At 29.7% G+C, this 14,843-nt stretch overlaps 1 protein-coding gene across 4 annotated transcripts in view; it reads left to right on the top strand.

Moving 5' to 3' along the window:
* Positions 1-14,843, top strand: part of LOC145277034 (uncharacterized) — a 297,662-nt gene that overhangs the window by 132,797 nt on the left and 150,022 nt on the right. For all 4 annotated transcript variants that reach the window (XM_080128657.1, XM_080128659.1, XM_080128656.1 and 1 more), the window contains exon 2: positions 7,830-7,893. The gene's annotated coding sequence lies outside the window, so the exon portion shown is untranslated. The remainder of the gene's footprint in view (positions 1-7,829; positions 7,894-14,843) is intronic.

Here is a 14,843-nt window from a genome sequence, read left to right as displayed (position 1 = left end):
TCGGGACACTATATATATATATATATATATGGCAAATTTGAGCATATTTTATCGGTTTGAAAATATACTGTCATCAAATTTATATATAGTGGTCTGACAGGGCTACAGGGGAGACAACAGAAGCAGCAAAACTAAAGCTGGCCTGCTAGGACACTATATATACAAATGTAAGAAAGTTTGAGCATATTTTATTGGTTTGGAAAATTAAAAAAAATTTTTTTTATAGGCATCAACACTTATCAAGGCCAAGAGGCCTCTCAAGGATAAGATGTACAGTAGACAATTGGACAATATAGTACTCGTTAGTAATGGAAATTCGGTAAATTTGTTAACTTATATGGAATGGCTCATCGAAAACTTGTTCACGTTAGACTTGACGACCACCATATTGCAGGAAAACGGAAGACAATTCCATAACCGTGTAGTTCTAAGAAAGAAGCTTTGTTCATGGAATCTAAATTTAAGTTTAGGCACAGATAAAGAGTGGGGGAAATTATTGACAGTGGTTTCAGCTAGATGAGTATTTTTCATGAAAGTTTGACGAGGGATGGGGCCATAGATTGGAGCTCAGATGAGCACTTGCCATGAAAATAATGATAAAGCAGAGACAGGCTTGCAACATCTCTTTTGTGAGAAAGAGGTTGCAGGGAAGAGAAAAGGGCATTCCCCACTAGACTACGAAGTTTATTTTGAACTCTGTCAAGGTAGGATAAGGCCTTTCTAGCAGCTCCTACCCAGATGTAGCAACAGTACTCAATCCTTGGACGTACCTGGCTTTTATATAGATAGACAATCACATCAGCAGTGAGATATCTACTGGATCGATAGAAGGATCCACCATTTTTCCAGGGGCTTTGGCAACGGATTTAATGTATGCGTTCCATTTCAGATTAGGAGTAAAAGTCGAGCCCAGAAGCTTGTCAAAACATGAGGCCTCCCCAACACGAGAGCCATTCATTTCAATTGATGCCAGATGGAGATCAGAGCGTTGATGATGTAAAGATAAAAGGTTGTTTTTAGATGCATTAAAACTAACAAGCCAGCTCTTTCCCCATTGTACCACTTAGGTTCATTTTTACCAATTGTCATAAAATTGTAACCATAGAATAGTATTATAATCTTCAAAAAGTCTGTAAATTTTTAGGTAGTTTCGTCTCATAAAACCAAAGATATGAACATTTCAATATTCAAATTGGCTACGAGTATATATATATATATATATATGTATATATATATATATATATATATATTTAGCCAGTAGAGTTTAGTTTCCTAGAAGTACATCCAATGAAACAACATGTGTCTACCAAAGAGTGCTCAATGAGTGAACAGACCAGGTATATAAAATTTATTTATACAAATATTGATGGCTACATATGTGCATACATGTTTCTGTAATCACCTGCGTTGGGGGATTACGTCTTCAGGCCTGAAGACATAATCCCCCAACGTGGATGATTACAGAAACATGTATGCACATATGTAGCCATCAATGTTTGTATAAATAAATTTTTTTATATATATATATTCTTGGAAGTTTTTAACCTTTAAAACGATACGAAAAAAAAAATTTTTTTATCATTCGTTAGAAAACTATTTAGTCGGTAAGTCATTCAAACATCTGCAACCAGTGCATCAACTTGCTCTCTCGAATTCACTATAGTACCAGTAATTTATTTTTTAAGGGATTATCAGTTGTTTACCATGAAATATATATATATATCACTTTTTTTTGTCAATTTTATAAGTTTGAAATCTCGGCGACTATTGATTTGAATTTAACAAATGAAGGCTTGTTTGAAAGCTAATGACCTGAATTCTGTAGTGGGCTATGTGACATTTGCCCTTAAGGTCGCATATTATTGTTTAAGCAAGTGGGGAATCACTTTTCTATATTAATTTAATGTAAAATGAGCACCCACTTTATGCCCACCTTAGATGTGAAGGGGATGTTTATTTTACGTTAAATTGATATAGAAAAGTGATCCCCCACTTTTTAAAACTAATTTATTCATATTGAAATTACTCGTTTTCTTGGGATTTTAACTGTTTTCATTTTCAGCACCCTCGAAAACCTATAATAGTGGTCATTTTAAAGGATTTTTCGTGGGTGGAAAGATACTGCACCTTTACCAATATTTTAATCATAGTCATTTGTTTTCCTAGTTTTGCATATGAATTACATAGGTACGGGCAAAAATGGGCGGGTAAAAATAGGGGACCTAGTTTTGAAAGCCGATTTATCATAATTTTTTTGTAGGTTTCCAGCTACTTTTTGATTGTATTTGAGATTAGAGACTAAAGTTAATTTTCTAAAGGAAAAAATTTTTTGTACATATGAAAAAAAAAGTTATGAAAAATGTTTTCACGGCGAGCTAACCAATTCAGCTAAATTTTGAAGTTAAATAAATTCATTGTAAAAATCCTTTAAAAGATAAATATTAGTTTTCTGGGTCTATTTCAAAGATACTTAGTAAAGTCCTAAGATATTGAGTTAAATAATAAAAAAAAACACCTTGTTTGTGCAAAAACAACTTAATTAGCCCTCAAAAAGCAAGTAATTTACCGTTCGCCAAAAACGCAACAAACTAAAAAAAAATGTAAGCACGATTTATAAGGAGGCACAAAATTTCAGCCAATCGAAACGCTGTTTCAAAATGAAGTCATGAAAGTAAAAGGAGGCAGGGGTGTCAGACTTCTTTTCTTTTTTTTCTTTTTTTTTACCCAGACGTGCATCCATACATTCCTATTCTGAACGTTTGTATCAATTTTTATCATTTTTTTAATTTAATTATTTTTTATGATCTGGTTTTTACATCATTTTTTTTTTTAAATTATTGTTCGAGATTATATAAAAATTATGTTACGCCGAAAGTTTCACATTATTGCGAGCAAGGAAATTATTAAAATCTTGCATATAAAAATTATGCGAAATCTGTAATTTAAAAAAAACGTAGAAATATTTTTGCTGTTATAATTTATTTTGTGTGAAAATATTAAATAAACAATGCTTAATTAAATGGTAATATCAGCAATTTGAGAAATTCATTTTTCTTCGAGTTATATCGAATCAATTAATACAGATTTTAGGGGCTTTTTTCATAATGTTCCTGTAAAAATTATTATTTTTTTTTTATTGTTACAAATTACGATGCTTTATTTATATAAAAAAAGTAAAAATAAATTCTTGCGTTTTTTATTTACTACTGAAAATTATAACTTTAGTAAAGGTATTTTTTGTTTAAATAAAATAATACATTTCCACTCAGATTTAAATAAAAATTAGTTCATTAAATTCCGTGATCATTATTTGATAAATACTGGAAATTTCATTAAAATTGGTTAATCTCCCGATTTTTGGTGACTTTTTAAGTAAAGGGAGGGGTCAAAATGTTTATACATTTTGAGCATCGGCATTCATTTTGTCCGTACCTAGAATTACAAAATATTTGATATTTCCCCAAAACCTCTGGCCTTGCTGCTATGGTTTCAAATGATCTGAAATAACAGCAAGTGAAGACTTGATTCCAAATATTTTTCATATGTTATATCTCCCCTCTTTGGTTTACATACATAAAGTAAATTTCACAGTTTATAAAGATTACTGGATACTAGAGATATTCATAATCGTACCCTATTTCCAAAAGAGGGGGATATAACATATGAGAAATATTTAAAACCAAGTCTCCCCTTGCTGTTATTTCAGATCATTTGAAACCACAGCAACAAGTTTTAGTCTCCCCTCCATCAAAGCCAGAGGTTTTGGGGAAATATATATGATACATTTTTTAAATAGTTCTCTTTTTCAAAGGTCTTTTTTTGGCACTTATACATAATCAAATTGGATAAATCAATAGAATGTTCTTGTCTGTTAACTATGAAGAGGTTAAAAAATGACATTTAGGAGAATTCTGGTGGATGAAGTTACATCCTTTCAACCAAAGTTGGACAAATCTTTGATATCAGAATATAGTTTAAGTATAATAAAATAGCAATACACATGGAAAATTTGAAATTGCTTAATGGCATACATGGAAAGAGCTTGATAAGCTAAGAATCTTTTTTAATTTTTACAATCTGATTAAAATTAAGAAGTTATGACTATTTTTGTGCCTTGCACGTTTGGATATTTTCCCCTCTTTAAGACCATGTGCGTTTTTTTACACTACTTTTTCAGTAAAAATACTATATTTTTGTTAAAACACAAAATTAAGCAATGAAATTTGCCATAGAAGTGTATTTTTTGTGCAAGGAACCAGGATATGCTACTGAAAATCTCCAGAAATTAATGGTTTTCAAATAATCTGCAATAAATGCACATAAATATGCTGCAATTCCTGAAAAATGCCATGTATTCATTAAAAGAAAAGTTAAAGAACTCAAAGCTGAATTGTAATACATTATATGTACAAATAACTAAAATCGAAATCTAGGACTGTTTAAAAATGAATATATTACAATATTTCTTTGATATTAATGTAGATTAATACTTTCCGTTACTCCCCTCCCTCATTTAATCACCTCTCTAAAATATGTGATTCTACCTTTGTAGACAATTATGTGTGAACACCTTGAAAAACTTTAATGAAAGATAAACAAAAATTATTTTAGAATTTAATAGAAAATAATTGCCCATTTTGAGCCATTCCAACGTTTTAGGGCAGTTAACCCATTTTTTTTTTTTTTTTGGGGGGGGGGGGGTAAATCCTGGGCATTTTTTTTTTTCTAAAAGGCGTTTTATTAGCAATACACATCTGTTCTGGTTAGTTTTCAAATTTCATGACAAAATTCTTACTACAAATGCTGTATGAGCAGTTACAAATCTGGGAGGGGAGGGGGGTCTTTACAAAACTTGGTTATGGTTAACTTTCGTCACCCGTTGTTTACAAAGCCATTTGCCGGAAGTGACGTTTTATCTACGGATGATCAAAACCGTATAGAATGAACCTTTTTTTTTATATAAGTTTTATTCAAACAGGCTTTATGGACTTTTTTTGTATTTATTAACTGTTTTATTCTTTTTATGAAACAAAAATAGAATTTTTATATTTACATATTATGGACTGTTTTTCAAACATCGAAATTTTAAAATTAGTTTTATTTAAAAAAAAAAAAGAAAGACGGTGTTTTTTTTTAAAAATTAAATTCTAAACTTTATTTGAATTTTTCAGCAAACTTTTACAGAGATGAAAAATAGACTTTATAGATATTAATGAAAAGTCTTTGTTTATTTTAACTCTTTAACAAATTTTTACAGACATAAAAAATAGACTTTATAGATATTTTATAATTTATTTTAAATATATTTAATGAAAAGTCTTTGTTTATTTTAACTCTTTAACAAATTTTTGCATTCATATAAAAAAATAGACTTTATAGATCTTTTATAACATAAAATTTAAAAATTTTTTAAAGAAAAAGTTTGTTTTTTTCATTGTTCATGTAGTTAACTCATACATCATAAAAAATTGTATCCAATACATTATATTCCCAAAATAATTGCTTTTGATTCGCCGCCGCCAAAGGAATTCTTGTAAACAGTTAATAAATACAAAAAAAAGTCCATTAAGTTCAAATAAAGCCTGTTTGAATAAAACTTATATATAAAAAAAAAGGTTCATTCTATACGGTTTTGATCATCCGTAGATAAAACGTCACTTCCGGCAAATGTAAACAACGGGTGACGAAAGTTAACCATAACCCAAAACTTTACTGAAAATGCTGTTTTATGATGTTTGGATTTTTATCACTTTATTTGCTTAAAACTCTTAAAATATATAATGTACATTATTATTTATTAATTCATTTGAAAGTATATTCATTTCCGAACAAAACGGTGGTATTTTGAGGACTTAATGCTTTGGTTTTAAAAATATGACTATTTTAGCGGCAGCCCTTTGAAATCTATGATTATCCAAAGCGGTTTTGTATGTATCCATTTGTATTGGCAATTAAAAATTAAACAAGAATATAGTGATCTCTACAGCAAAAATTATTTATACAATTGCATAACAAGATTTTAGTACAGCTAGTTTAAGTTACTTTCAATTTTATTGAGTTTCTCCCTATCTTTTTCTACAAATTTAATTTCAAAATCTTTTTGGTTCATCAATTTCAAATATATTCAAATACTTTTTTTTTTATTCAACTTCTATTCATCTATTTTGTTTTTATATACACCATTATAATCTATATACAGTTATCTAAGCCAGGAACAGTAAAAAGAGTAAGCTACAAAATGAATTGCGATAAAAAGAAGAAATATATACACATACTTTCCTTATGGTAGTAATATGGGAAACCAAGTTTATTTATAAATTTCTATTTAAAAAATGAGTTAATTTTTTTCTCTTATTTAGAACTTATTTATATGCGTTTATTCAGTCTTGATTTTAATAATGCTAACTTTTACCTTTGTGTTAATATTTTCATCTTTATTCGTCTGCATCTTTTGAATTATCAAATTGTTTTTGTCATATTGTTATTCATTGTCAAAATTAAAATGAATATACGCTGAAGATAATATCAATTGATTATATCTTTATTCTATGCATTATAACACAATATGTACATAGATTTATACATAGATTATTTATATAATAGGACTATTTCATTCATTTTGTGTGGGGTGGTCCTATCACTACAATAATTTTGTTATAATTTAAAGGCTGTTCAGCTTTATCAGATTAAGTGGTAATCCTCTCAAGTAGAATGCTTAAGATATAATTGATTATGAAATTATTTTATTTATTTAATACGCTAGATGGTACCTATATGAGAACGTTAAGAGCAGTCCTAAGTGTCACTTGGAGAAATAGGATAACAAACAAGGATCTTTATGGAAAACGGCAGCAGAAGTAAGAAGCTTAAAATTTATTGGGCATATGTGAAGGAGGAGAAAGCAAGAGTTAGTATGCCAACCATTGATGTAAGAAAACAAAATAGGAAAATGGGAACAATTAAGAAATGACATTAATTTGTCAATAGAAGAACTTAAGAATATGATGAAAGACCATGAAATATGAAAAATTCAAATCTATGATGTCTGAGTGAGCTGGAAATAACTAAATTAATACATATCATTTGTATCCGTCATAACTGTTTTAATAAATCTGGAGATAAACAATCCACAAATTTGAGTTTCATTAAATCATCACATTCAGTTTAAGATTTCTTTCATATGCTGACACGTTGAATGGTTTTTAGAAGTTGACTTCTAAACTAACCTATTTTTTGACCACTTGATTCATCCCTCTTTCTCTTAAATTTATCTTAATCACTTTCGCTAATGTTTTTCTTTGCCTTCCCTTGCTAACTTACTCTGATACTGCAACTGTTCTACAACTGTTAAACCAAGAACACTCATCCATTCTTTCAATATGGCTATATCATCAAAGTCTCCGTTTTTGCATATATCTCCCTATACTGTCCACATTTAGTCTTCCTCTGAGGTCATCACATCTAAGCCCATCTTTAAGGCTTGCATTACACATTCATCGTATCATCCTCATATCATTACTGATTCATGCAACATATATCCTCAACATTCACTAGGCAGGTTTCACTGTCCAAAGCAAAGTTATTTTAATAGAATCAATAATGTTTTTTTGTTATATTTTGTTCAAAGTTGCTATGCAAAAATTGTTTTGAAAATGATAAAATTGTGTTCTCAAAAATCATTTGCATATATTCAATGTATTTTCTAAAAAATGCAAATCAGTATTTATATAATATATCCATTATTGAAACAAATTTCTATTATGTATTAATTATAATATATCCATTATTGAAATAAACTTATATTTTCTATTTTTTATTGTTCCTATCAGATTACTGTGCTGCTGATGTCAGTTTAAACAAACAGAAAACAGCAAGGTTGAAAATGTTAAGCAGGTAAATGCATTTAAGTTTACTCAATTTTTAAAATGAATGAGTTTTTTCTCTCATTCAGAAAATCATACTTGTCTTTACATGCCTTATTTATTACTAGCGAGGGGTACCCGGCGTTGCCCGGGTGTTTGGAGGTGTGTGTGTGTGTGTGGAAACTCTGGGGGGGGGGTTAAAAAAAAAAGTAAGTATGAAGATCGAACCTGAACCCTTGAGGCAAAGTTGTAAATTAAAGTGTGAAAAAAAAAAAAACAAAAAAAAAAACGTGCGCCGTTAACCATTGCCCCACCGCGAGATGCTAACGGAAACACGTTTGAATTTATTTAATTACTTGGATTTGGCAGGTGCCCGTTTTAATGAGTTAATGAGTTCAAGTTTGACTGTGGGGCGGGAACGCTTCCCAAGATGTTATAGGAAAAAGACTAACCCACATGCGGCGAGCGACAAATGTTGAATATTTATCTTCCCAAAATCGAGCAAATTAAATAGACAGGCGAGCTTCGTTGTTAACTGTGAGATATTACGATTTATATGTGATATAAAAAGTTTTAAAAAGTTGTGAACCGAGCGACTGCTTCTCTGAAAAAAGCCTTTTGTAGACATACAGAAAAAGCGAACACACATACATACATTTTCGCTTTTATATTTATAGATTAAGGTGAAATAATGTTAAAGAATAAAAAACAAAAAATGATTGAGCAATAATGGATATTTTATAGATATATTTAATCTGCACATTCAGCAATGAACATGCTATTTTAAACTTCAGCGTGTCCTTTAGACAAACTTCCTCAGGGAAATGCATCTAAAAAAGAAAGCTTTTTACTACTTTTCTTGAGAAGTGATGGATTTCTCCATGTCAGATCAAAGAAAAGAAAGATCCTTCTCTATACTAAAAAATTAAACACTGCCAACTTTTTGTATGATTAATGGACACCTTTATGCTATAAGCAGAAACCTAGTCGAACACTGGAACCTGTATACAATTTTAAACTGATTCCTTTTATACACGTGTAAATGAAATACAAGTCAAATTTAAAGATTTCTAAGTTTGGAAATAAACAAATGCATCTGAAGAAGGTGGTTACATCGGCCGAAATGTTGTAAATATAACAACCAATATGAGAATTACCATCTGAATAATCAATTTTCATTTAAAAATGATGTAACTTATAAAGATACATTTCTCTCTTGTTTTCATGATTCATATGTGTCACTGTTAATTATTTCATAGCATGCTACCCTTTAAAAATGATGGTATTATTTATTAGTAAAATAATCTCATCAAAATTAACTTTCTGTTCTCTTTGCACTTTCAAATATCAAACAGAAGCATCACAGTTCAACCAATCAGTGTATAGAATCTCTAAAATGAAACACTTGTTCTATTACAAGATGATTTTCAGTTTGGAAATCTTATTACATTAATATTGTTGAATGATGCAATTGTTGATTGCTGTTAAATCAGCCTTTATCAATGCAGATGTTGGAATGATTCACTTTTTGTCATTGTCGATTTAGGAACTGTTGCGATGGTTAATGTGTATTGTGTAGTTAATAAAGTTCAGAGAATGTGTGGCAAAACAATTGTACACATTAATCAAACTTTATTTAAAGATGATAAAATAACTAGTTACTATAACCATTTAATTATCTCGATCCCATTTAAGGGTTCTTGATAAGGTGCAAGAACATATCTGTAATTTATTTGGCGTCACCTTATCTGTTATGCAACCTCTCTCCCTCTCACAGATGTAGTGTTGTTGATCCCAGTCTTTTCTATAAATACTCTTATGGCATATGTTCGTCAGAATTGACTAATTTATTCCCTGCTTCTATTGTTCCAGCCTGTTTGATTCGTTGGACTAGTGGTCTTCATCAATTCGCTGTTTTGATACTTCATTGTAATACAGTTTCCTATTCCAGTAGCTTCTTTCCAACGACTGCAAGCTTGTGGAACTCTCTTCCTGCTCACTGTTTCCCCTCTACTTTTAACCTTGATCTTTTTAAGACTAATATCAGTAGGCATCTCCTGTCTTTTCGATAATCATCTTTCATTTTTGTTGGCTCTTCACATTAAGTGGCTTCATGTATTGCCTGGAACAATTTCCATTAAAAAAAAAAAAATTAAGCACATTAGTTCCCTAAAGAATTCCTGAAAAAAAAAGATGCATGCAACATGATGTCAGAAAGATGCAAGTGTTAATTTTGTGCCATTTAATGTTGTAAAACTGATGCATCGGACGAATTGCTCACTTTCTTCAGTGGTAACTGCAATCTTCATCAGGGGAAGCGCTGCTGCCTTTCAGACCGTGTTTATGATAAAAGAGAAATGGTGGCTTTCCCCAAACCAGCAAAGTCTGCACAAATCCAAGAACACTTGGTTGTAAATAAATAGTCATCACTGTCAACTAATCCATTTTGCCATCTATGCAAATGAGTATGATAGCATCTCGATAATTTTGTGTGTGCTGCCATGTCTAAATTTAGCACTGCTGAACTTTATTTTTTACTCTTTGGAACAACAAAAATGAAAAGTTTTAAGTATGTGCAATGCCTGCACAAGAACTGGAAATGCATATTCATCAGTGCACATTTGCATGCATCTTGTTACTCCATGTTGCTGCTTGAAGGCTTTAATGAAATTTTGTACAAAAACAAAGGAATAACATTAGCCTGGAAATAATTCAACTTTTGACCTTATAGAATATTTATGGAAAAATATCAAGAACAAATGCTAAAACATTAACAATGTTGAGATGACTATGAATTACAAATGCTCAGACAATTAATGGCTAAAGAAATCTCTATTGATTAATATAACGATTTGTAACACTACAACCTGCTAAACAGTAGTTAATTATATAAACGAAGGTTGTGTTTTCTTGCAAACCACACAAGATTCCTTTATAAAATTTGCATAATTTGGCATGATCTCATTCAGGTAAAAACAATCATCGTTGTAAAGTTTATGAGTGAAAGACTTCAAATTAAAATTGACATATTTTAAATTCATAATAATTTGAGTAAAATAAAAATTATTCAATTAAAAAAAATTGTTTCGTACAATTGCTAAATAAATGTACGTCATTAGCAAACATTTGCTTGTTATAAATAGAAGATTTAATTTGGATTGCTTTGCTGATTTTCTTTCCATTTTCTTTTTATATTGAAACAGCCAGAGGGAAACTTGTATAGACTAAGGACAGTGACTGGACAGAGAGAGGTGTGGGGATAGGCAGATGTAACTTTAGTGTGTGTAGAGGAGGGGTAGAAAAATTTAAGTATTTTTTTCTTTTTATTATCCTTTTTTATGAATCATATAAATTGAAGAAAAAGTAACTTGGATTTTGATATAGTTGGGGGTGGGAGCAAGATAGGAATTCCAAAAGGGAAGTGATCTAAGGAAGGAAACTATAAGAATAGGAAATCTTCTGGAATTTGGGGACCTCTACAGTGAAGGGAGGGGGGAATTTTGCTGCTAGTTGGGTTTTTTCAAGGGGTATTTATGTTGATGGGATACAAGTGCAATAAATTTGTTGGAGCAAATTTCATGGAATTCCTTATAAAACAAGCACAAGGATGCAACATTGTGGCGATGGGACGGAGGCTGGAGCTTAGTAGATGATGTTGAACACATTGAGTTAGATATTCACCCTGTCCAAGAAGTGATTGAAGCACCAGCCCATATGTGACATCAGTATTCCATGCATGGATAAATGGTGGCTTTATAGAGATATAGAATATTAACAGATGTGAGAAGTTTTCTAGTCTGCTAGAGAGATCTCACTTTTTTTGCAGCAGACTTGGCAGTATTTTCTATATATTCAATTTCAATTTATGTTGCTTATGTTTATTAGGCTGAGGAATTTGAATGTTGAACTTTATGCAAGGGTGCTATCATGCCAACATGTGTCTGACAAATTGATCTTGTTATTTAATCCATACGGATTAATCCCCAGTTGTTTATATAAAGAGTGAAGTTTGCAATTCTGTTCCCAAATTAGAAACGATGCACCTAAAATACATCAGTTTACATCGGCTGGAACATTGTGATTATAGGAACCAGAATTAGAATAATAATTCAAACGATATAAATTATCAATCCTCATCTCAACAATTTCGAACCACATGGTCTATTATAAAACTCTTTCTTTTTTGTCACCAACAGAATATGTTTCTTCTTTTATGTCTCGTTGTGCCATTTTATTGATTATTGCCTTCAATTAATCTAATTGGAAACACGTTTAGTAGTAAGAATTCATCAATATATCACGTTTTTTTACTAATGATACATCATGATCCGTGAAAAGATATCATAGTGACAATTTGATGAATAAAACCCCTCAAATATTCTTTATCTGGCCTGCAGTATTATTTCCCTCTTTGTACATAATAGCTTCAATTATTTGTTTTTTTTTCTTTTGTCAATTTGCTTTTCTTGAAAAAGATGATAGAACTGTGTATAATCACTTTTCCTCAAAGATTACTTATGAAACCAAAGTAATCGCATTTGATTAATTTATTTTTATTAAAGGTGTAAAAAATAAAATATTCTAGTGAAAAATGGATGTAAATATTGAGATTGTAATGGCTAATATCATAAACCTTTGCAGAAAATATGTTGTACTACTGCTACTACTACTACTACTACTGTACTGGTTATATTTAATTTACACCAATTTTTATTTATCTCTGAAAGCACAAGATTGTAATGTGCTCAGCTGTAATAAGAAAATGTCAAAATATTTAACAATTTTTGTGTGAATATTTTGACATTTTCTTATAAAATTTAGTTATTTGTATTAAACCAGTTGGTGTTGTTAGGGAATTTTTTTATTTTTGTTTCACTTTTTCTATGTTGTAATTTTAACTAATTATATATGTATTAATATGATAATGTGTGTGTTATTTTCTGTGTCACACTTATATCCAGGTTGTTTGTTATGTTCTTGTAATAAATAATTTTACCAAGAATTCTTCATAAGTTTTGGTTTTGGTTTCGATTTTAGCTGATGCCACCTTAGTAATCTATTTTTTTAATAAATAATTTTATGAAGAAGTTTTGGTTTCAGTTTCGATTATAGCTGAAGAAACTAAAGTTATATATATATATATATATATATATATATATATATTCATAAGTTTGGGATTTGGTTTCGATTCAAGTTGATGAACCCAAGTCATATAGATATATTTTTTATTTTTGAAATTGCAGCTTTATAATATATAAAACTTGATAGAACATTAACTCTATGATAATATATAAAAAATTTGCAAGAATTAAAATATCATATTTAAGCGTATTTTACTACCTGGCTACGACAGGCGTCCCTGCTAGCTTGGATAAATACTTTTGCAGTTTTAACAAAATAGCTACAATAATATCAGAGCATCTCCATTTATGCTGAATATTTACAAAATGCTAACATCAATATATTACATATGAATTAATCCCCTGTGGAATTTCCACATGTCCTGCTAGTCATTATTATTATTATTATTATTATTATTATTACTGGATTCTTATTGCATCATTTGGTCATTAATTGAATTGTTGTAAATGTATAACTAATTTTGTTAAAGTAATGTATAATCTGTATAAAATTTATTGAATGTAAATAAATTCTAAACTTTCCATCTCTTAATACATAAAGATTAACCTAAGAATTTTTCAAGATAAAAATGATTGCCAATTTGGTAGTTAAAAATTCTAATATTAACAAAATATTAAAATACTTAGTTATAAACAAAAAAAAAAATCCATTATTGTGGATTTCATTTTGTAATTATTTTTTAAAAAAAATTGGATTAAAAGAAAGTTTGTTTTAGTACTTTGTTATTGCATTTTTAATTCAATACTTGATCGATTGATAATTAATAAAATTAATTGTTATTTTATTAAAATAAAATAACAATTGCGTCCTGGTCGATTACATTATGGTAGACTTTAAGTATAATGTAAACAAGTTCTTGTTTAGCCACCCCTTAAATAATCCAAATTCTACTCGATCTACACCATTAATGATTACTAAACTACCACCTTACATTCTTTATCTTCGAGTGGCCTTCAGGCCTCTATAAGTGGTGACTCCCTTGTAAAAAAACAAAAATTTATAAATCATGTAAAAATATATATGAAAAGTTGTAGCGTAATTTTATTAATACATAGAGATTATTGTAAGAATGGTTTTACTATCTTAACAATTAGGCAATTTCATTTGCTTTGTCATTTTGTTATACTTTAAGCTCCAGCTTGTCAATGAACCTTTCAATCGATCATAGATGAAATGGCAACATTTTGAATACAAGCACTTGTTGAGAGTGCTTTCTCATGTATGTTGTAACCATGATAGAATGCAGCTATGAAAATGTAACCGAGACATTTATCAAAGCCATAACTCGTGTTTGTATGGCACTAAACAGTTGTCAATATATTGTATTACAATAGAGATTCGGAGAAAATATAATTCCTCAGTTTTTGATATATTAAATTTCTTTACACATAAGAACAATATGATTCTACTTAAGATCATTTCTTTTGTTTTTGATAATTTCAATTATTATATATAGTTATTTTTTTCTTTTACAATGATTCGATTCTTTTTATTTCTTTTAATCTTTGAATGGAAAGTTTTACTCAGAAATGTTTACTTAGTTAAATACTCATGCTTGCTACATATTGATTCTTTAAAAAGTTTTTTTAATATTATGAATTGATAATTATATATCAACAAATGTTATCTTTGTATGCACATTAATGTGTTTAACAAAGCAATCTTTACATGCTTTAACACCAAGAATATACATTCCACCCAATCTTTTTCATCTTTTCAGATTTTTACATGTTTTATTTATGAACTATCGAGGGGTTCCCGGTGTTGCCCGGGTGTTTGGGGGGGTTTTAAAAAAAAAAGTAAGTACGAGGATCGAACCCGAACCGTTGAGGGCAAAGT

This window comes from Euprymna scolopes, chromosome 5, assembly GCF_053919585.1.
Source record: "Euprymna scolopes isolate OS-2025 chromosome 5, ASM5391958v1, whole genome shotgun sequence".
In the NCBI taxonomy this organism is placed as follows: Eukaryota; Metazoa; Mollusca; class Cephalopoda; order Sepiida; family Sepiolidae; genus Euprymna; species Euprymna scolopes.
Note: the sequence above shows the minus strand (reverse complement) of the source record. Positions and strands in the feature narration are given on the sequence as shown.